Here is a 24,954-nt window from a genome sequence, read left to right on the forward strand (position 1 = left end):
AGGAAACAGGTCCAATACTACAACATTGTCTGGAGGCCAGGATCAAAGCACTAGGTGGAGTTAAATAGAGCAGCACCTAACGACTTCACCACATCACCTGAGGAAGGAAACTCAGAAGCCGCAGTACCACTTTCCTCCACCAACGGAAGCTCACAGAGAGAACCAGCCGAAGTACCACTTGTGACCACAGGAGGGAGCTCTGCCACAGAATTCACAACAGTACCCCCCTTTGAGGAGGGGTCACCGAACCCTCACCAGAGCTCCCAGGACGACCAGGATGAGCCATATGAAAGGCACGAACAAGATCGGGAGCATGGACATCAGAGGCAAAGACCCAGGAATTATCTTCCTGAGCATAACCCTTCCACTTAACCAGATACTGGAGTTTCCGCCTTGAAACACGAGAATCCAAAATCTTCTCCACAATATACTCCAACTCCCCCTCCACCAAAACCGGGACAGGAGGATCAACAGATGGAACCATAGGTGCCACGTATCTCCGCAACAATGACCTATGGAATACGTTATGTATGGAAAAAGAATCTGGAAGGGTCAGACGAAAAGACACAGGATTAAGAACCTCAGAAATCCTATACGGACCAATAAAATGAGGTTTAAACTTAGGAGAGGAAACCTTCATAGGAATATGACGAGAAGATAACCAAACCAAGTCCCCAACCCGAAGTCGGGGACCCACACAGCGTCTGCGATTAGCAAAACATTGAGCCTTCTCCTGGGACAAAGTCAAATTGTCCACTACATGAGTCCAAATCTGCTGCAACCTGTCCACCACAGTATCCACACCAGGACAGTCCAAAGACTCAACCTGCCCTGAAGAGAAACGAGGATGGAACCCAGAGTTGCAGAAAAACGGTGAAACCAAGGTAGCCGAGCTGGCCCGATTATTAAGGGCGAACTCAGCCAAAGGCAAAAAGGACACCCAGTCATCCTGATCAGCAGAAACAAAGCATCTCAGATATGTTTCCAAGGTCTGATTGGTTCGTTCGGTCTGGCCATTAGTCTGAGGATGGAAAGCCGAGGAAAAAGACAAGTCAATGCCCATCCTACCACAAAAGGCTCGCCAAAACCTCGAAACAAACTGGGAACCTCTGTCAGAAACGATATTCTCTGGAATGCCATGTAAACGAACCACATGCTGGAAAAACAATGGCACCAAATCAGAGGAGGAAGGCAATTTAGACAAGGGTACCAAATGGACCATCTTAGAGAAGCGATCACAGACCACCCAGATGACTGACATCTTTTGAGAGACGGGAAGATCTGAAATAAAATCCATAGAGATATGTGTCCAAGGCCTCTTCGGGACCGGCAAGGGCAAAAGCAACCCACTGGCACGAGAACAGCAGGGCTTAGCCCGAGCACAAATCCCACAGGACTGCACAAAAGTACGCACATCCCGCGACAGAGATGGCCACCAAAAGGATCTAGCCACTAACTCACTGGTACCAAAGATTCCAGGATGACCAGCCAACACCGAACAATGAACCTCAGAGACAACTTTATTCGTCCACCTATCAGGGACAAACAGTTTCTCCGCTGGGCAACGATCAGGTTTATTAGCCTGAAATTTTTGCAGCACCCGCCGCAAATCAGGGGAGATGGCAGACACAATTACTCCCTCTTTGAGAATACCCGCCGGCTCAGATACACCCGGAGATTCGGGCACAAAACTCCTAGACAGAGCATCCGCCTTCACATTTTTAGAGCCCGGAAGGTATGAAATCACAAAGGCAAAACGGGCAAAAAACAACGACCAACGAGCTTGTCTAGGATTCAACCACTTGGCGGACTCGAGATAAGTCAAGTTCTTATGATCAGTCAAGACCACCACGCGATGCTTAGCTCCTTCAAGCCAATGACGCCACTCCTCGAATGCCCACTTCATGGCCAGCAACTCTCGGTTGCCCACATCATAATTTCGCTCAGCAGGCGAAAACTTCCTGGAAAAGAAGGCGCATGGTTTCATCACCGAGCAATCAGAAATTCTCTGCGACAAAACAGCCCCTGCTCCAATCTCAGAAGCATCAACCTCGACCTGGAACGGAAGCGAAACATCTGGTTGACACAACACAGGGGCAGAAGAAAAACGACACTTCAACTCTTGAAAAGCTTCCACCGCAGCAGAAGACCAATTGACCAAATCAGCACCTTTCTTGGTCAAATCGGTCAATGGTTTAGCAATACTAGAAAAATTGCAGATGAAGCGACGATAAAAATTAGCAAAGCCCAGGAACTTTTGCAGACTTTTCAGAGATGTCGACTGAGTCCAATTATGGATAGCTTGGACCTTAACAGGGTCCATCTCGATAGTAGAAGGGGAAAAGATGAACCCCAAAAATGAAACCTTCTGAACACCAAAGAGACACTTTGATCCCTTCACAAACAAAGAATTAGCATGCAGGACCTAAAACACCGTTCTGACCTGCTTCACATGAGACTCCCAATCATCCGAGAAGATCAAAATGTCATCTAAGTACACAATCAGGAATTTATCCAGGTACTCTCGGAAGATGTCATGCATAAAGGACTGAAACACTGATGGAGCATTGGCAAGTCCGAATGGCATTACTAGATACTCAAAATGGCCCTCAGGCGTATTAAATGCAGTTTTCCACTCATCGCCTCGCTTAATACGCACAAGATTATACGCACCACGAAGATCTATCTTGGTGAACCAACTAGCCCCCTTAATCCGAGCAAACAAATCAGATAACAATGGCAAGGGGTACTGAAATTTAACCGTGATCTTATTTAGAAGGCGGTAATCTATACAAGGTCTCAGTGAACCATCCTTCTTGGCTACAAAAAAGAACCCTGCTCCTAATGGCGACGATGACTGGCGAATATGCCCCTTCTCCAAAGACTCCTTCACATAACTCCGCATAGCGGCGTGCTCAGGCACAGATAAATTAAACAGTCGACCTTTTGGGAATTTACTACCAGGAATCAAATCGATAGCACAATCACAATCCCTATGCGGAGGTAGGGTATCGGACTTGGGCTCATCAAATAAATCCCGGTAATCAGACAAGAACTCAGGAACCTCAGAAGGGGTGGATGACGAAATAGTCAGAAATGGGACATTACCATGTACCCCCTGACAACCCCAGCTGGACACAGACATGGATTTCCAATCTAATACTGGATTATGGACTTGTAGCCATGGCAACCCCAACACGACCACATCATGCAGATTATGCAACACCAGAAAGCGAATAACCTCCTGATGTGCAGGAGCCATGCACATGGTCAGCTGGGTCCAGTACTGAGGCTTATTCTTGGCCAAAGGCGTAGCATCAATTCCTCTCAATGGAATAGGACACTGCAAGGGCTCCAAGAAAAACCCACAACGCCTAGCATACTCCAAGTCCATCAAATTCAGAGCAGCGCCTGAGTCCACAAATGCCATGACAGAATACGATGACAAAGAGCAGATCAAGGTAACAGACAGAAGAAATTTTGACTGTACCGTACCAATGGTGGCAGACCTAGCGAACCGCTTAGTGCGCTTAGGACAATCAGAGATAGCATGAGTGGAATCACCACAGTAGAAACACAGCCCATTCAGACGTCTGTGTTCTTGCCGTTCAACTCTGGTCAAAGTCCTATCGCACTGCATAGGCTCAGGTTTAAGCTCAGGTAATACCGCCAAATGGTGCACAGATTTACGCTCGCGTAAGCGTCGACCGATCTGAATGGCCAAAGACATAGACTCATTCAGACCAGCAGGCATAGGAAATCCCACCATGACATCCTTTAGGGCTTCAGAGAGACCTTTTCTGAAAATAGCTGCGAGCGCACCTTCATTCCACTGAGTGAGTACGGACCACTTTCTAAATTTCTGACAATATACCTCTATTTCATCCTGACCCTGACACAGAGCCAGCAAATTCTTCTCTGCCTGATCCACAGAATTAGGCTCATCGTACAGCAATCCGAGCGCCAGGAAAAATGCATCGATATTACTTAATGCAGGATCTCCTGACGCAAGAGAAAATGCCCAGTCCTGAGGGTCGCCACGCAAAAAAGAAATAACGATCCCAACTTGTTGAACTGGGTCACCAGAGGAGCGAGGTTTCAAAGCCAGAAATAGTTTACAATTATTTTTGAAACTCAGAAATTTAGTTCTATCTCCAAAATACAAATCAGGAATAGGAATTCTCGGTTCTAACATAGAATTCTGAACCACAAAGTCTTGAATACTTTGTACTCTTGCCGTGAGCTGATCCACACATGAAGACAGACCTTTAATGTCCATTGCTACACCTGTGTCCTGAACCACCCAAATGTCTAGGGGAAAAAAAAGGCAAAACACAGTGCAAAGAAAAAAAAAATGGTCTCACAACTTCTTTTTTCCCTCTATTGGGAATCATTAGTACTTTGGGCCTCCAGTACTGTTATGAAAGGTAATTCAGTACCACAATGTACATAGAGGTCAGCGCACATACAGTGACCTGGCAATAACCCAAAAAACAAGAACGAGCTCTGAGACGTGGGAACTCTGTTGACCGCAATCCCTAATCCTCTCCGACCACACTAAAGGCAGCCGTGGATTGCGCCTAACGCTCCCTATGCAACTCGGCACGGCCTGAGAAACTAGCTAGCCTGAAGATAGAAAATAAGCCTACCTTGCCTCAGAGAAATACCCCAAAGGAAAAGGCAGCCCCCACATATAATGACTGTGAGTTAAGATGAAAAGACAAACGTAGAGATTAGGGTTGAGCGAAACGGGTCGAAATTGTTCAAAAGTCGCCGACTTTTGGCAAGGTCGGGTTTCATGAAACCCGACCCGACCCCAGTGGGGGGTCGGCCATGAAGTCGGCGATCTTTTGAATCTGGAATCGGAATTCCGATCCCGATTCCCGATATGTTTAAGATATCGGGAATTGGTATCGGAATTCAGATTAAAGTGTAAAATATAGAATTAAAATAAAAAATATTGCAATACTTACCCTCTGACGCGCCCTGGTACTAACCGGCAGCCTTCCTCCTTCGAATCCGCGCTTCTAGGACCTTGCCGTGACGTCGCGGTGACGTCGCGGCTTGTGATTGGCCGCGCGGCCGCCCATGTGACCGCTCGCGCGGCCAATCACAAGCCGCGACGTCACCCGCGACGTCACCGAAGGTCCTGGAAGGCTGATTCTAAGGAAGGAAGGTTCCCGGTTAGTACCAGGGCGCGTCAGAGGGTAAGTATAAGGATATTTTTTATTTTAATTCTATATTTTACACTTAAATATGGATCCCAGGGCCTGAAGGAGAGTTTCCGCTCCTTCTTACCCGGGGAACCATGGAAACCCAATGCACTGCATTGGGTTTCGAGTTTCGGCCGACCCCGACTTTTTTATAGGATCGGCCGATTTCACTCGACCCGACTTTTCCAAAAGTCGGGTTTCGTGAAACCCGACCCGATCCTATAAAAGTGAAGGTCGCTCAACCCTAGTAGAGATGAAATAGATTTAGCAAAGTGAGGCCCAACTTTCTGAACAGAGCGAGGATAGGAAAGGTAACTTTGCGGTCAACACAAAACCCTACAAAAACCACGCAAAGGGGGCAAAAAGACCCTCCGTACCAAACTAACGGCACGGAGGTACACCCTCTGCATCCCAGAGCTTCCAGCAAGCAGGCCACAAGAACGATCCAGGAGGAAACAGGTCCAATACTAGAACATTGCCTGGAGGCCAGGATCAAAGCACTAGGTGGAGTTAAATAGAGCAGCACCTAACGACTTCACCACATCACCTGAGGAAGGAAACTCAGAAGCCGCAGTACCACTTTCCTCCACCAACGGAAGCTCACAGAGAGAACCAGCCGAAGTACGACTTGTGACCACAGGAGGGAGCTCTGCCACAGAATTCACAACAGTCCACCTCACCACAGATGCGTGGACCAGTCAACATGGACAGGGGCGATACCTTTCCATCACTGCCCATTGGGTTAATGTTGTTGAGCCGGGTACAGACCGTGCGAGTGGCGCAGGACGTGTCCTGCCCACTCCAAGGATTGCAGGAATCCAGTCTGTACGCATTGACTCCTCCTCTTACACCAGTTCCTCAGATTCCTCGCTGCAGGATCCGTCACAGTCCACCTCCACATGGACCCGTGAACGTTTACCTGTTACGACTGACATGAGCACAGCCGTGGCCGAACGTCAGCAGGCCGTTTTGAAATTAGTTTCTTTGGGGAATTGATGCCACACAGCGCAGGAGCTCTGGAATGCCCTAAAGCAGGAGAGCGATGTGTGGTTTGTGCCAGCGAATCTCCAGCCAGGCATGGTAGTGTGTGACAATGGCCGAAATCTGGTGGCAGCTTTAGGCCTTGGCAACCTCACTCAGATCCCATGTCTGGCACATGTGCTCAATTTGGTTGTGCAGAGTTTTCTGAGGGACTATCCGGATCTTGATGCACTTCTGCACAAGGCCCGCCTAGAGTGTGCTCACTTGCGGCGTTCCAGCTTGGCAAGATCCCGCATTGCTGCTCTGCAGCGTCGGTTTCGCCTTCCTGAACATTGCATCATATGTGGCCTAACTACCAGGTGGAATTCCACGTTACATATGTTGGAGCGGTTGTGTGAGCAGCAGCAAGCAGTAATGGAGTACCAGCTGCATCAGGCGCAAAGAAGTCGCAGTCAGCGCCGATCTGACTTCACAACCACAGAGTGGGCCACTATGAAGGACGTCTGCCAGGTTTTGCGTCCTTTTGATTATTCCACGTGGATGGCAAGTGCAGATGATGCACTAGTCAGCATGACTGTCCCCCTTATCTGCTTGCTTCAAGAAACCCTGCAAGGGATAAGGGATGATGTGGAAGAGGTGGAGGATGAGGAGTCACCTTTTCCATCAGGTTCTGGACAGTCAGCGCCACGTGGTTCCTCACAAAGGGGTCGGCAGGGGACCCTTTGTGAGGAGGATGAGGAGGAGTCAATGGACGAGGAAGAGCTACGTCCAGAGGAGGGAGTTCCACCATTGTCCAGTGGTCAGTGTGTACAGCGAGGGTGGGGTGATGAAGAGCGGGCAGAGATCATGTCTCAAGCAGGGGACAGCGTTTCTGGGCCAGTTGGCAGTCTGCAGCACATTGTTGAGTTCATGTTGCAGTGCCTGAGAGACGACCGCCGCATCAACCACATTCTCAACGTGCCTGATTATTGGGTGTACGCCCTCCTCGATCCTCGCTACCGTGACAATGTCCAAAACCTCATCCCGGCGTTGACCCGGGAGCGTAAAATGCGGGAGTACCACGACACACTGGTGAATTCCATCATCTTCTCCAGTCCAACTGAGAGGAGTGCTGCTAGTGCTTTACAAAGCAGCTCAGTGCGTCGAGGCAGTGGAGGAGGAGGCTCTGCACAAAGAGGGAGCAGAAGCAGTGCCTCTACCCAAGGCAAGCCAAGTATGGCACAACTGTGGAAAACTTTTGTGTGCCCGCCCCAAATGTCTACACCATCACCGGCGGCTCCAGTCAGCAGGAGGCAACGGTTCCGTCAGATGGTGACAGACTACATGGCTTGCCCTCTTAGTGTACTCCCAGACGGCTCTTCCCCGTTCAAGTTTTGGGTCTCTAAGCTGGATACATGGCCAGAGCTAAGCCAGTATGCATTGGAGGTGCTGGCTTGCCCTGCGGCTAGTGTCTTATCGGAACGTGTCTTTAGTGCCGCAGGTGGTGTACTAACAGACCGTCGCATGCGACTATCCTCCGATAACGTTGACCGGCTTACTTTCCTGAAAATGAACCAGGCCTGGATCTCGCAGGAATTTGCCACTCTTCTGCCTGATTAAGTAATTGGGTGTCATCCAGGTCTCCTGATGTGTTCATCTTTCTACCACCTGAACTGCTATTCCTAGGCTCCAACACCGCCAGTTGCGGCTCAGAAGTGCAGGCTGCACAGTCTAAACATACGACCCAGTGTTATTGGGTTTCAGTAACGTCAGCTGATCCCCAGCTGTGTAGCCGGCAATGTGTCCTGCGACCGCCATGATGGCACAACAACCTAAATGTAAGGGAACCTGTGACCCCCCCCTCCTCGGCGGTTGTTACTGAAAGAGCCATCTTGTGCAGCAGTAATGTTGCACAAGGAAAAGGTAGCTCTTTTATTTTAGCTCCTTGCACACGCAGAACTTAACACTTATAAAATGTGTTCACTGATACCGTTATACCGTCCCGGAGCTGGGACTTTCCTTCATAATGTGACGCAGCACAGCCGTCATTCCTACCCCCTTGGTGCCATGCGCTGCCTCCTCAGCATTGTTTTAAGCTGTCACGGAGCCTGCGCTGTTCTGTTATCCCTTGGCCATGGCCAGTTTGCGCTGCCTGTCTTCTGACATAATTTGGTGTCAGGATGGCTGCGCTTGTGCGCCCGCGCTGCCCGAGAACCCGCCTCGCAGTGTCTTCTGATTGAATCACACTGCGAGCCTGGGATCCATGGGCATGCGCAGTGCATATCTTCACCTCGGGCTCTCGCCCATCTCCCTCCGCCTTCTTTAGACTGTGCGCCGTCAGCTGATCCCTAATAGCATGCCACGGCCGTGACGCCGCACAGTTTGAAGAAGAGGGAAGGAGGGGAGTGAGAGTCGAGGATTTGCACTGTGCATGTCCATGGATCCAAGGCCCGCAGTGGGATTACAATAGACGACACTGCGAGGTGAGATCTGGAGCAGCGTGGACGCACAGGCACTGACAGCCTGACACCAAATTATGTCAGAAGACAGGCAGCGCTAATTGGGCATGGCCAAGGGATAACAGAACAGCGCAGGCTCCGTGACAGCTTAAAACAACGCTGAGGAGGCAGCGCACGGCACCAAGGGGATAGGAATGACAGCTGTGCTGCGTCCCATTACGAAGGAAATTCCCACCTCAGGGACGGTTTTACAGTATAAGCCTACACTCTGTTCCTCTGCTCCTCCTGCTGTCCCTGGGCTCTAACACCGCCAGTTGGTGCCTGGAAGTGCTGTCTGCACAGTCAACAGTCGCTCCTCTGTTATTGGGGTTCAGTAACGTCAGCTGATCCCCAGCTGTGTGTGCGGCAATACCTCCAATCTGCTCCTCCTGCTGTCCCTGGGCTCTAACACCGCCAGTTGGTGCCTGGAAGTGCTGTCTGCACAGTCAACAGTCGCTCCTCTGTTATTGAGGTTCAGTAACGTCAGCTGATCCCCAGCTGTGTATCCGGCAACGTGTCATGCGACCGCCACGCTGGCACAACTAAAATGTAAGGGGACCTAACCATCCCCCCCCCCCTAGGAGTTTGTTACTGAAAGAGCCACCTTGTGCAGCACTAATACTGCACGAGGAAAAGGTCGCTCTTGAAATTATGCTCCTTGCAAACGCTGAACTACACACTCATGTAATGTGTCCCCTCACACCGTCCAACCGTCCTGGAGGTGGGACTTTCCTTTGTAATGTGACACAGCACAGCCTTCTGGGTATCCAAGTTCCACCAACGTCAGGTGGTCCTTGGTAGTGCTTTCAGGCACGGGTACCTCCTGCTTAGTATCCGGGTTCCAGTAACGTCAGCTGGTCCTCGGTAGTTCCATTGGCTCTTGGACCTTCGGCTACCCATCCGGGTTCCAGTACAGTCAGCTGGTTCTCGGCAGTGTCTTTTGCTCTTGTACCTTCTGCTCCCCATCCTGGTTCCAGTAACGTCAGCTGGTTCCGGGCAGAGCCTTTGGCTTAGGTGCCTCCTTCTGGGTATCCGAGTTCCGCCAACGTCAGGCGGTCCTTGGTAGTGCTTTTTAGCACGGGTACCTCCTGCTTAGTAACCGGGTTCCAGTAACGTCAGCTGGTCCTCGGTAGTTCCATAGGCTCTTGAACCTTCGGGTAGCCATCCGAGTTCCAGTTCCATCAGCTGGTTCTTGGCATTTTCTCAGCCTTCTTGTACCTTCTGCTACATTTCCAAGTTGAAGACCCTAAAGTCGACGACCCGGAAGACCACCCCGATGACGACGACGGCGTAGACGACGACCCTGGAGACGACGACCCTGGAGACGACGACCCTGGAGACGACGACATGGAAGACCGAGAAGCAGAAGAACAAGAGGCTGCAGAACAAAGAGCAGAAGAACATTACGCATAACACTTAATATCAGAGCAAAAGATATTATCTAAATTATATGCAGAAGAAGACTAAGCAGTGTATGGGGGTGAGTCCGTTCCTCCTCGTGGTGCCCCTGGATAAAGCCTGATGCTGCAGGCCAAACTGAACGCGGACAAATGTAACTTTTGTGACTGGCAGAACGGAAGGTGTAATCTTCAAACATTTATAGATAACAACTACGGGAATGCCTGTCACAAATGAGAATATGATGAAGAAGTAGAATAGGAAGAATAATAATAGTTGAATAAAATGAATATGAAGAATGTAATTAAAAAAAAATAGGTAGAAGATGAAGAAGAAGATGAATAAGGTGAAGACGAAGTTGATGTCAAAGATGCTGATGATGATGAAGATGAAAGTGTGGGAAAAGTAAAAAAAAAAGAAGGGGAAGGGCGTGGAATAGTGAAACATCAATATCTGACAAACTAAAAAAAATATTTACATAGTCAATATCTTTGTCACTCTGAACGTCTTTAAGAAAAACAAAAAACATGCTATTCTATTTGATTGGGCTAAACCTCTATGACTTTAATGTCTCCGCCACCTCCCCAAATACATCCTGCATTATTCTTAGTTGTTTTCCTTCATGTAGAATGAACCTACAAGGAAAGAAAGGGTTTATTTTAATTCCGATATTTTGGTCCCATTGACTTGCATTGGGATCGGGTATCGGTATCGGCGATATCCGATATTTTTTGAATATCGGCCGATCCAATCCGATACCGATACTTTCCGATATCGGAAGGTATCGCTCAACACTAATGAAGACCATGTCAAACTAAAAAAGACTACATTTACATACAGGGAAAAGGGGCCATACTTCAGGAATCGAAGGGTGCATTTACTGAGAAGTCAGATTTTGAATTGATATGCAAATGAGAATGAAGAGCTTTGGTAGATCTGAAGCTTTTGACACTCCATCTCTTTTCCCTAGCCAGCACTACTTCCTCCTGATTAACTGACATGCATTTTGTGTCTAAATGTGGATTGTGAGCAGTTTAAATTAAATGTGTGGACTACAGTGCAAAAATTATCAAAATAAGCACTAAGTACAAGAAAAAAGACATGTCACTGCTCTCATTTATGACCACTGAAAACCATAAAAGACCACTGCTATGTGCCGCTGCTGGGTCTGCAGATGCCGAGAGGACAACTGGGTGCACTTGAAAGCAGTAAAATGCATGGATCCAACAAGAAAAAATAAAAGAAAGTGCACTCACCGGTCCTTCTGAATTATTCAGCCTTTATTCAGAACATACACAGGTGACTTACGGGAGAACGTGGAAAAACGGACGACGGCCGTTTCGTGCTATGGGTCCGAAGAAGTGCAGTTGCACGAAACGGCCGTCGTCCGTTTTTCCACGTTCTCCCGTAAGTCACCTGTGTATGTTCTGAATAAAGGCTGAATAATTCAGAAGGACCGGTGAGTGCACTTTCTTTTATTTTTTCTTGTTGGATTATCAAAATAAGGGCTGCTTAGATTAGAAAAAAACAATGATCTAATAAATATAAAAATATCAAATTTCAATACAGAGATCTGTCCATCTATATATATTCATGGCTCTAACTATTAAAATGGGGACCTTGTCTACATTTAGAGAAAAGAAGGTTTCTACGCCAACACAGGGGGGATTTGAGATAAGCTATTTAAGTCAAGTTGTAAGGAATTTGTTGTACCTGGCAAATTCAAACAATTTGAGATTTTATCCAGGTGAATTGCCAAAATGTCTGCTGCCATTTTACAAATTGCAAAAGGTTGAATCAGCCAGAGAAGGCTCCACGTGACCATGGACACAGCTGAGCAGGCTTCTCCATAATGCCTTGCAGCTATCGCATCACAATGTATATTACAGGCAATCTTGAGTGACTATTATAGCCTGTATAAAAGCTGAGGCAGGGAATACAGCAGCTATTTTGTGGTGAATCTGTAGAGAGAAAGGATGTCTCAGGTCAGAATTTAGCAACAGAGATAGGAAAGATATATATCTTGGTACCGTGTTAGCTAGTGGATAGAAAAATATTTAGAAGTGAGAGTCCTCAGTGGTTGAAACCATTTAATGGCTAACTGAAAAGATGGTAACAAATTGCAACCTTTCTAGACTACTCAGGTCCCTTCATCAGGCATAGACTAATACAAATTCTGAAGAATCACATATTTATGCACAATACAGCCCAGAAATAATGCCATAGATAAGACAGGTGACGTGAAGCAGAACTACCATTATGTGAGAGTGTCCATAAATATTGGAACAGGTCATAGATAGGGAGTGTGAATGTTTTATTGTCTTCTGATTGGGGTCTGGTTCTGTGTTATGATGCCCCCACATGGTCTTAGGAGCAAATTCCTTAATTGCTGTAAAAAGACATAAATCCATGCAACACATTCATTCCTGCACTGAGTGTGTCATCAGTTTATATTCCCATACTCTTCTGTCTTTCTGAGATTTGAACTTACCCTTTAATACGAGAAATCTCATGTCAATGATGCTGTTGACAGGGAGACAAAAATGTATTGCCACAGGTAGATCTATTCTTCTTTCTCTTATTGTGTGGCGAGGAGAGTTCATCCTTGTTCTCAGTTTTTGCCCAGTCTCCCCTACATACAGACCCCCAGTTGGACTTTTAGTACAAATAATTAGGTTCTCCACATTAGATGTGATGCAGCTGAAAGTACCTGGAATCTTGTAGTCCTGATGTGAATTGAGGAACGTTATCTTGTCCGTGGTCATTATAAATGGACAGGTTTTAAATTTTTTCTGGTTGCAAGGAAAGGTTCCTTCAGCTGCTTGAGAGGACAGGGAGCTTCTGACAATGATACTTCTTAGATTTGGGGGCTGCCTAAAACACAGTAGTGGGGGGTCTGGAAAAATGGATTGTAAGCGGGCATCTTTTTGCAGTAAAGGTTGTAATTCCCGTGCAGCTCCCATTAGCACCTCCAGATTTGGATTGTAGGTGACTACTAGAGGCACCCGGTTATTTTCTACTTTATCTTTGTAATGTAGCAAGTGATTCCTTGATATTCTAGTTGCTCTTGTAATTTGGTTTTGAATTGTTCTTGGATGGTAGCCATGATTCTAAAAGGTCTTTCTGAGGCGAACAAGGTGCTCATCCCTATCCATGGGGTTGGAACATATACAATTGTATCTGATGGCTTGGCTGTAGGCAATAGAGTTTTATGTCTTTTGGATGGAAACTATCCCATTTAAGGTATGTTGGGCGGTCGACTGGCTTCTATTTCTTTGTTCTGCAGCTTAATGATGGTGTCCAAAAAGTTAATTTCAGTGTTGGAGTAGTTGAGTGTTAAGTTGATGGTGGGATGAGCAACAGAGATAGGTAGAGAAAGTCATACAATAGTGAAGAAATTCTACAGATATTTTTTTTAGGTTTGTATTATTGATCTCACTTAGACTTGAAACAGTGATTACTTGATGGCTTGTATAATACAATGCAATACTGCAAGCCAGGAACAAACAGAGACTTACACGGAGGACTTCAGTAGGTCCGCTTTGCTGCTATGGCAGTTCCATTGTAACTGTGAGTTGTAAGGAGCAGAGAATGAGAGCAAGGATGGCGAGCAGCAACTACGAGATGAGTGATCATCTTGTCTGCCATGTGGAAACAAGAGCCTTGCAGACAGCTATCACCGCTGTCCACATTACATTTGGCATAATCGGCAGGATTATATATGTGAGGATAAGACCTGTGGCGCAAAACGAGAGGGTGTCTCAAGTGAAACAGCCCAAGATGACGGCCAGAAGTGTGGACTCTAGGATGGCGACGGCTGCGGTGAAAAGAAGAAAGACCACCTAACGTGGGAATGAATGGCACTTGAGCGCTCAAAAGTGTGCCTAGCCTACTGGAGTGTTGGCTTGGAAGATGGTATGCCCTACAGCTAAGACCCGACCCAAGACGAGGGTGCGTGCCAAAGGAAGACGTGATTCAAAATGAAATGTGGCACGTCAGTTGGAGAACAGCGAGCACAGGAGGTGTTGCTGAAGGTAGAGTCACCGAAAGTGACGCTGGCCAGACCCGGAAAAGGCAGAGCTGAACCAACAGGAAACGGATAGTGAGTAAGAGACTGGCGCCACCTTCTCTGCAATGTGTGATGTGTAAGGATCCAAGAGAGAATGCTTGAGTGAGAATGGCACACAGCAACTGCGAGGCGCGTGAGCAGCTTTCCTGCCTTATGGATACGAGCTCCTTGCGTATGGCTACCACTCAGGTCCACATTACATCACCAAGAAATCATGTTGTAGAGAGCAAGGGATGGGCATCAGAAGCGACAGCTTCCAATTTCCAACCACATAAATGCCACTGTCACAATGCCATGGACTAAACTGCTGGCTCTATTTACAGCAGTTACTCTTACTTATGTGCTGACTGTATACCACGCCCAGCACCCGCGCTGCATGGAGCGATTGTTGCCCTTAACAGCCATTACATTGATTATGTTCCTGACCTCTGCGGGTTGCTATGGGCATCAATTTTTTTTTTATGTCATTTTGATTTTGTCCTAAAAATTAGGCTTGTTTTCTGCCAAAAGTAAAGATGATGACTGCCATTTATTTCCTTTTTTTTTTCCTAATACCAGCTGCAGATTAGACAGGTGGACATTTTCTTTTCATATGAAAATTAAACTGGCATCTACAAGAAAATGGTAACAAAAAAAATAAATGATGCCGCAAATGACTCATTATTTTCCTTTTTTTTCCCCCAATGCTGCATTCAATTAGAGGATTATTTTGCGCTGCTGTCCATTCACTGGACTGTCTGAGGGACACACAATGAGAAGAAATCATTTACCTGTAATTTATACATTGCTAACAAAAAATACCAATATCGACGGTAATGAAAGCGGGAGAGAAGGTGCCGCCATAATGTAAAGTGTTTATATATCATTAACTAGACATGTCTGACTGTTTCCTTGTCTCCCTTCCCGGATCTGCACTTGTCACAGCTTAAAATAGATGTTTACTGAGCGGTTTCCTAGTGCAGCGGAGCAGGGATTATAATTAAGGCGCACAAAAACAAGTTACGTGTTAACCCCACACACCGGCGCTCGCTGCTAGACTCCATTACACGGAGGTAAGTTGTGTCTTCTTTATTGTCCAGCTATGGTCTGGAGGGAGACGGGGAGAATCGATTTGCTGCCTCCTAATCACACATGTAGGTCTCAGCACCGATTTCATCAGACGTAGCAGGAAACAGCTTGGAACATGATGATGTGTTGTCTGTGGTTTTACATAGAACTGCAAGTCGATCTGCTAAGAGCAATGAGTTTTTAATCATGTGCAAGTAAGGCAACCCTATGTAGTTCAGTTCAGCTACAGTTTTTATATTTTACCCTTTGTTCCAATTTGTTTTACTCTCTTGCTAACTAACTTTAAAAGGATTTGAGTACTGTCTTTCTTTTTTATTAAAAGCATTACCTATGGCATATCATTGAAGGGTTTCCCCCCCCCAAAAAAAAAAAAAACAAGTTATTCTATACCCATGAGATAGGGGATAACATGCTGATCAATGTGGTCTGACGACTGGGACCCCCAACTGTCTTGAGATGTGGAACCCAGAAAGTATGACTATGCCAGCCCCATCTTGAATGGAGTGAAGGTGGTACCGCAGAGTGCAGCCATCGGCTATTTCCGACACGTACCACAGACAATGAATGGAATGGAGGCTGAGCGTGCACACCTCCACTCCATTCAGGATGAGGCTGCAGATCCCAGGTTTCTAGGTTTTAAAGGCCCGTTCTCAGGATCACTTGGGGTCCCAGCAGTCAGCAAGTTATCACCTTTCCTTTTGAACAAGAATAACTTGATTTTTGGTGGTGAAAAAAACGTTAAGATGTTTTTCACCATGCAATCCCACCGCATACAACAAACCTATCCATAGACCCTCATCCACATAACATACAGATGTAACAATTGCCTTCATGATATTAAAAGAAAATACATTAATAATTTAGTGCACTTTGCTGTCTTATGCTATAGACATAGCATGATATATAATCTGTGTCTGATGCTCCGGCCGCTGTACTCACACCAAATGGCGAGAGGACATAGCATGTAAAGAAAGGAGTGGGGTTGATCCCGGGCGCTGCTGCTGACAAAGGTTAACCCAGGCGGTAAGTGTAATTAACTTCCAATTTATTGCAACACATTTTGGAGTATAACCTACTCCTTCCTCAGGTATAACTTATACTATGAAACGCGTTGCAATAAATTGGAAGGGTTTGATACTTACCGCCTGGTTTAACCTTTGTCAGCAGAAGGGCCCAGGATTCACCACACCGAACTCCCCTTTCCTACATGCTATGTCCTATCTCCATTTGCTCTGAGTACAGCAGCCGGAGCAGCAGCCACGATTGGATGATACACTGCTCAAAAAATAAAGGGAACAGAATATAACTCCAAGTAAATCAAACTTCTGTGAAATCAAACTGTCCACTTAGGAAGCAACACTGTTTGACAATCAATTTCACATGCTGTTGTGCAAATGGAATAGACAACAGATGGAAATTATTGGCAATTATCAAGACACACTCAATAAAGGAGTGGTTCTGCAGGTGGGAACCACAGACCACATCTCAGTACCAATGCTTTCTGGCTGATGTTTTGGTCACTTTTAAATGTTGGTTGTGATTTCAAACTCATGGTAGCATGAGACTGACTCTACAACCCACACAAGTGGCTCAGGTAGTGCAGCACATCCAGGATGGCACATCAATGCGAGCTGCGGCAAGAAGGTTTGCTGTGTTTTTCAGCGTAGTGTCCAGAGGCTGGAGGCGCTACCAGGAGACAGGCCAGTACACCAGGAGATGTGGAGGGGGTCGTAAGAGGTCAACAACCCAGCAGCAGTACCGCTACCTCAGCCTTTGTGCAAGGAAGAACAGAAGGAGCACTGCCAGAGCCCTGCAAAATGACCTCCAGCAGGTCACAAATGTGCATGTGTCTGCACAAACGGTTAGAAACTGACTCCATGAGGATGGTCTGACTGCCCGACATCCACAGATGGGGATTGTGCTCACAGCCCAACACTGTGCAGGACGCATGGCATTTGCCACAGAATACCAGGATTGGCAAATTCGCCACTGGCGCCCTGTGGTCTTCACAAATGAAAGCAGGTTCACACTGAGCACATGTGACAGACGTGACATCGTCTGGAGATGCCGTGGAGAGCGATCTGCTGCCTGCAACATCCTTCAGCATGACCGGTTTTGCAGTGTGTCAGTAATGGTGTGGGGTGGCATTTCTTTGGAGGGCCACACAGTCCTCCATTTGCTCGCCAGAGGTAGCCTGACTGCCATTAGGTACCGAGATGAGATCCTCAGACCCCTTGTGAGACCATATGCTGGTGGGTTGGCCCTGGTTTCCTCCTAATGCAGGACAATGCCAGACCTCATGTGGCTGGAGTGTGTCAGCAGTTCTTGCAAGATGAAGGCATTGAAGCTATGGACTGGCCCGCCTGTTCCCCAGACTTGAATCCGATTGAACACATCTGGGACATCATGTCTCGCACCATCCACCAACATCACGTTGCACCACAGACTGTCCAGGAGTTGGCGGATGCTTTAGTCCAGGTCTGGGAGGAGATCCCTCAGGAGACCATCCACCGCCTCATCAGGAGCATGCCCAGGTGTTTTAGGGAGATCATACAGGCACGTGGAGGCAACACACACTACTGATCATCATTTCTTTGTCTTGAGGCATTTCCATTGAAGTTGGATCAGCCTGTAACTTAATTTTCCACTTTGGTTTTGAGCATCATTCCAACTCCAGACCTCCATGGGATATTAGTTGTGATTTACGCTGGTCATTTTTAGGTTTTATTGTTCTCAACACATTCCACTATGTAATGAATAAAGATTTACAACTGGAATATTTCATTCAGTGATATCTACGATGTGGGATTTTAGTGTTCCCTTTATTTTTTTGAGCAGTGTACATGAATCTTCAGGTAGTTGGGAGTAACAAGTTTCCAACTCACCCTTACCTGTTGCCCACGGTGTTACATAGGGAGCACCTCTTGCTTTTTAATCTCTCTAGATATACAGAGCATGGTCACCATCATTCACTTTGAACAGGTGGCCAGCTATGCCAGCAAGTGTGCCATGTTGTCATCAAAATGCACCAAAACCTTCAATATAATGGCTACAGATGCTTGCTACAAGAATGTTCTTTTGGCATCCATCAGACTGGTATATATTTGTAAGGTCCCATTCAGACTTCTGCTTTTCATGTACATGTTCTATGTTTTCCGTGTCTATGGAACCGTCTTCATGTCTTTTTTTTGGAAAAAACAAAACGGGGATGTCCATTTTTATGTTGCTTATGGATCAAGTTGCCAAATGCAAATCTTTGGCTTAGGCCGAGGTCACACTTGCTAGTGCAATGCAAGAAACTCACGTGAGTCTCTCGCATCAATACCCGGCACAGCCGCTGGCACTTGGGACCGGAGCATGCGGCTGCATGTATTTCTATGCAGCCACACACTCATTTCCCGAGTGCCAGCGGCAGTGCCGGGTATTGATGCGTGAGTTTCTCACATTGCACTTGCAAGTGTGACCCCGGCCTTAGTCAAAAATATGCACAGAACACAGATGGGATCCACGTTGCATTCTTGTGCTGTCCATTTTTTCCTGTTTGCTGGGAGAAGCTTGAGAAACCTCCATCAGGTTTTTTTTTTCGTATCAGAAAAACTGAAGAAGCTTTGATGGAAAAACTGACCCAACACAGAAGATTGAAAAATCTAATTCAAAATACTGATTGAAATCGGGGTTTTTTTTTAGCATAGGAGTAAAATTACTGGCTTTACTGAATAGAACAGCACAGTTAACTTTCTGACTAGAGTGATGCCTCAGAAGCCACAATGTAAATGTGAACAAAGCCTGATTTTAATACTATCTTAAAAATCTGATCCCATTCGGAGTTGCAACACCCGCTAGGGCCATGGGGTTCTCGTAACTGAGTTGCACGGCTCTTAAAAGGGTGGTCACAGCAGCGGTGGCCTGGTCCGTGGCCCTGGGCGCGCAATAAAAGGGATGAGGGAATGTTTGTAGGGGATTGTTCGTGACGCCACCTGTGGTATTAGGCTATAAATGGCCGACGCTGCTTAGGGAGTCCGCTGGGGCCGATGGTGATGCAGCTGGGATGGTTCTGCTCCCCCACAGGTGGAGCAGGAACCCAGGGCTATCGTTACAGTTTATAAGGGATAGTGGACGCTGGGATGCAGGACTGAGGGTGCTGGAAAAAGGAATAGAGGACACAATGGCTGCAGTTATCTTTACCTGTAATTCCTGGTCAAAGGTGCAGTCCGGAGCACAGGTAACAGGTGGTATTGAAGATCCGGGCAGCCTGGAAGAAATTCGGAATCCCCTTAGCCAGGTGGGGATGGAAGCCTCCCTGCTGCGCTGTTCTCTGGGTTTCTGATGCTTTATGCTTTATTCAAGTCCCTCTTACTGACTGTCCATTAAATGGAACACTACCCGCATGGCAGGCAGCTTGAGCCTGTTCAGGTGTCACGCCCTCGTGGTAACTCCAGGCTCTGGTATGCCGCTGTGCCTTCAGGTGTCAGATGGGACCAGGAGACTTGCAATCTCCGGTCCTCTGGTTTTACAGTAGTTGCTGGGCCTGCAGTTCCCAAACAACCATGGACTCCGTGCCCGATCCTTGGCGCTCAGTCCGGGGAGAGCTCAGTTGCAGCTCCAATCCCTCAGGGTCTCCTCATTTTCGTCCTCTTCCTCAGACTAAGGGCTCATCTCCACTTATGTGAGAAAAAAACGGTCCGATCTACGGACCGAAAAAACTGATGTAACGTCTGCGAGTGCCATGCGAGTGCCATGCAAGTGTCATGCGATTTTTTTTTTTTTTATCGCAACATCCGTATGACATCCGTATTGCTGTCCGATTTTTACGCACGGGTCTCCTTTGAAAAGCCGGTAATTCAGCGCAGAGTACAGTAAAATCACACTGACAGGTTAGATGAGAGTAGATATATACACATAGAATAGGTATATATACATATATATATGTCAGGGAGACACCTATATATATATATTTATATTTAATGCAGCGCTAGACAGCTTTAAAGCTGGTAATCTAATTACCGGCTTTTGCTTTCTCCTTCCTAAACCCGACATGATATGAGACCTGGTTTACATACAGTAAACCATCTCATATCACCATTTTTTTGCATATTCCACACTACTAATGTCAGTAGTGTGTATATGCAAAATTTGGGCGTTCTAGCTATTATATTTAAGGGTTAAATGGCGGAAAAAATTGGCATGGGCTCCCGCGCAATTTTCTCCGCCAGAGTAGTAAAGCCAGTGACTGAGGGCAGATATTAATAGCCTGGAGAGGGTCCATGGTTATTGGCCCCCCCCCTGGCTAAAAATACCTGCCCCCAGCCACCCCAGAAAAGGCACATCTGGAAGATGCGCCTATTCTGGCACTTGGCCACTCTCTTCCCATTCCCGTGTAGCGGTGGGATATGGGGTAATGAAGGGTTAATGCCACCTTGCTATTGTAAGGTGACATTAAGCCTAATTAATAATGGAGAGGCGTCAATTATGACACCTATCCATGATTAATCCAATTGAATGAAAGGGTTAAATAAAACACACACACATTATTAAAAATTATTTTAATGAAATAAAAACAAAGGTTGTTGTAATATTTTATTTAACGCCCAATCCAATCACCGAAGACCCTCGTTCTGTAAAAGAAAAAACATAATAAACCAACAATATACTTACCTTCCGCAGATCTGTAAAGTCCAACGATGTAAATCCTTCTGAAGGGGTTAAAATATTTTGCAGCCAGGAGCTTTGCTAATGCAATGCTACTCCTCGCTGCAAAACCCCGGAGAATGAAGCTAAATATAGATCAATGAGCTATATTTAGCTTCATTTGCGGTGAGGCGCCCTCTGCTGGCTGTTCATAGATCGTGGGAACTTTCCTAGAAAGCCTGGGAGCTTTCAAGGAAAGTTCCCACGATCTATGAACAGCCAGCAGAGGGCGCCTCACCGCAAATGAAGCTAAATATAGCTCATTGATCTATATTTAGCTTCATTCTCCGGGGTTTTGCAGCAAGGAGTAGCATTGCATTAGCAAAGCTCCTGGCTGCAAAATATTTTAACCCCTTCAGAAGGATTTACATCGTTGGACTTTACAGATCTGCGGAAGGTAAGTATATTGTTGGTTTATTATGTTTTTTCTTTTACAGAACGAGGGTCTTCAGTGATTGGATTGGGCGTTAAATAAAATATTACAACAACCTTTGTTTTTATTTCATTAAAATAATTTTTAATAATGTGTGTGTGTTTTATTTAACCCTTTCATTCAATTGGATTAATCATGGATAGGTGTCATAATTGACGCCTCTCCATTATTAATTAGGCTTAATGTCACCTTACAATAGCAAGGTGGCATTAACCCTTCATTACCCCATATCCCACCGCTACACGGGAATGGGAAAAGAGTGGCCAAGTGCCAGAATAGGCGCATCTTCCAGATGTGCCTTTTCTGGGGTGGCTGGGGGCGGGTATTTTTAGCCAGGGGGGGCCAATAACCATGGACCCTCTCCAGGCTATTAATATCTGCCCTCAGTCACTGGCTTTACTACTCTGGCGGAGAAAATTGCGCGGGAGCCCATGCCAATTTTTTCCGCCATTTAACCCTTAAATATAATAGCTAGAACGCCCAAATTTTGCATATACACACTACTGACATTAGTAGTGTGGAATATGCAAAAAAAATGGTGATATGAGATGGTTTACTGTATGTAAACCAGGTCTCATATCATGTCGGGTTTAGGAAGGAGAAAGCAAAAGCCGGTAATTGAATTACCAGCTTTAAAGCTGTCTAGCGCTGCATTAAATATAAAAAAAAAAATATATATATATATATATATATATATATATATATGTATATATATAGGTGTCTCCCTGACATATATATATGTATATATACCTATTCTATGTGTATATATCTACTCTCATCTAACCTGTCAGTGTGATTTTACTGTACTCTGCGCTGAATTGCCAGCTTTTCTAAGGACACGGGTGCGTAAAAATCGGACAGCACTCGCATGGTGCGAGTGCTGTGTGTTTTTTTTCTCGCACCCATTGACTTGCATTGGCGAGTCTCGTCCGAGAATCTCAGCAATACGCAGCATGCTGCGATTTTTTTTCTCAGCCGACACAGATTTTTCTCAGTTCGTTTTCGGCTGAGAAAAAAATCGCTAATGGAATGTCACCTATTGATTAACATTGGTCCGAGTGCAATCCGATTTTTTTTATCGGATTGCACTCGTCCGTTTTCCTAGCAAGTGGAGATGAGCCCTAACTCTGACTGACTAACCCCGCCTCCAGACCAGAACTTATCAGGGAAGCTCCCCTAAAATCAGGTGCTAGGGCTCCCATTTGGGTCTGGAGTCAGGAAAGTGTTGCATGCTGATGTACCTGCTAAGGGAATCTCTTCTTGCTTCCAGGCATGATATCACCCCCTGTGAGGGAGGCATTGCCACTGTGGCATCCTGACTCCTGAGGTGCCACAGAGTCACAGTGTATCATCCAATTTTTAAGGTTACATTGCTATTCTGTAACATATGAAACTGTACATGGTTTTGTAAGTGATTAATAGCTACTGTAAAAAAAAGAATTGTGCACAGATGACAAGTGAGAAAAAAAAAACCAAATATTCTGCATGAAACTCTTTCATGTGAACCTACCCTAAAACCTACAGTAACATGAACATATTTTTGGTCCATGTGCTGTTCTTGTGGAAAGCTGACAGTAGATGCAGGGCCAGAGTTAGGGGCCGGCAGACTAGGCATTTGCTGAGGGTCCCCACTCCCACAGGGGCCCCAGCCAGTGACTACCATGTGGTACGTAAGCCAGGGGGGCCCAGCGCCAGCGTCGCCCCCTCCGTGCATCTCAACTGTATCATAGATGCTGATACAGTTGAAAAGAATGATGGAGGAGAAAGCGTCAGATGACGCTCCGTCTCCCATGTCACTTTATTGCATGCCATTTTTGGCATGTTGCTTTCTTTCTTTCTTCTTTTTTTTTTTTTTTTTTTAAAAAAGCAGTATACTCTTGGTGTGTTTTTTTTTTTCATGCATTTCCCCATAGGCTGTACATGCATAAACAAAACCAGCAAAAAAAAAACATTGCAAAGATTTTAGGACACAGCGTAAGAAGAAGAAACATATGCAAATTCAGACTTTAACATGTGAGGGCATAAAAAAAACACAAGTACAAATTCTGAAAAAATACAGAGAAAATAAACTCACACATAAAGATGTGTTCACAGGTCAAGAAAAGCGAAATTGTTGTAAAGGAGAGAACGTCATAGGTAACTGGAAGAACAAGCAAATATCCTACAAGGCCATTATTCTGCCAGACACGGGATCAATCACTGACATTTTCCGCCTTTGGATTGACACCCTCTCAACAGTGAAGATCATAACTAGGGGAAATGTGAGCAGCAGCTCATTGAGCCACTTTTCTTGAGGGCACAGCTGTTATCATTATTATATGACCTCTTTGAGCATTTACTCGGCTTTCAACTCTGTGGTCAGAATTTGAAGGAAGGGGGTACAGTATATGTAAGAATTATTTCACAGCTCAGGCTCCGATTCATCAAGGCCAGCTGTTTTCTCACCAGACTTGATGAGGTGGTGTAGTAGCGTGAGATGCTCCTTATTCATAAAGAGGTACATGCACGCCACAGTTTGTCCCACCAAAAATCTCACCCTAGTCAGGAACTGGAGTAAAATTACATGCCACCAGCCAATCAGAGGCCTGCAGCTGATGTCAGCATGCCCATCATAAGAAGAGGCCCAGGATAGATGACATTATTAAATAAAAGGCACGGATGGAGGACATTATTACAGGAAGAGACCCAGGATGGGTGACATTATTAATGAAAGGGGCCCAGAATGCGAGACATTATAGCAGCAAGGAGCCCAGGATGGGGGACATTTATAAAAGAAGGGGCTATTTTTAAATTAAGGAGCCAGGATGGGGAACATTATTACAGGAAGGGACCCAGGATGCGGGGCATTATTAAATAAAGGGGCCAGCATAGGGGACATTAATACAGGAAGGGGCGAGGATGGGGACATTATTGCATAGGGGGGCGAACACTTATGTATTTATAGGATCTAGAATGCTACATGGGCCCATACAGCTGACTGCCATTCAATTGGGAATCTAGGTCCAAATTTTAGTTATATAGCAAAAACTCGGCACTCAACTTAACGTAAGACAGGTGATTTAATGGTGTCCACAAAATAACAGACACGTTTCGGTCCTACATCCGGACCGTCATCACAGTTGATAAATGTGCTGACAGTTGACATAAGTGCCGTGCATGCATGGACCGCATGGACTAGCTGTGGATTCCGCATCCCACACAGGCACGGCACTTATGTCCTGATATTTTAAGGCATATCACTTCATTTGGGGCTATACTACCCACATACAGGCAGCGCTCACACACAAGTGTGAATTCATTCCACAATCAGCAATGCTATGGGTCCACTCGCTCCCTCACATTTATCAACTGTGACTGATGAAGGTCCAGATGTAGGACCGAAATGTTTCTGTTATTTTGTGGACACCAATAAATCACCTGTCTTACGTTAAGTTGAGTGCCGAGTTTTTGCTACATAATACGGTATGGGAACCTACCCTGGCACCTCTTTACGGCTGTGCACACGTCTACTTTTTCAAATTTTAGCTATGCCACAGTCAGTGTCTGCTCTTTCTGCAATTATTTTACCCATTTTGACTTCCATATTTGCAAAATACTCACCCGGCTCCCTCACAGCGTCCTCTCCGC

General features: G+C 46.0%; 1 protein-coding gene across 1 annotated transcript in view; it reads left to right on the forward strand.

Annotated features, from left to right (window-relative positions):
- Nucleotides 1-15,081: 15,081 nt before the first annotated feature.
- Nucleotides 15,082-24,954, forward strand: part of DUSP26 (dual specificity phosphatase 26) — an 85,407-nt gene continuing 75,534 nt past the window's right edge. The window contains exon 1 of the mRNA XM_069766509.1: nucleotides 15,082-15,190. The gene's annotated coding sequence lies outside the window, so the exon portion shown is untranslated. The remainder of the gene's footprint in view (nucleotides 15,191-24,954) is intronic.

This window comes from Ranitomeya imitator, chromosome 4, assembly GCF_032444005.1.
Source record: "Ranitomeya imitator isolate aRanImi1 chromosome 4, aRanImi1.pri, whole genome shotgun sequence".
Lineage (NCBI taxonomy): Eukaryota > Metazoa > Chordata > Amphibia > Anura > Dendrobatidae > Ranitomeya > Ranitomeya imitator.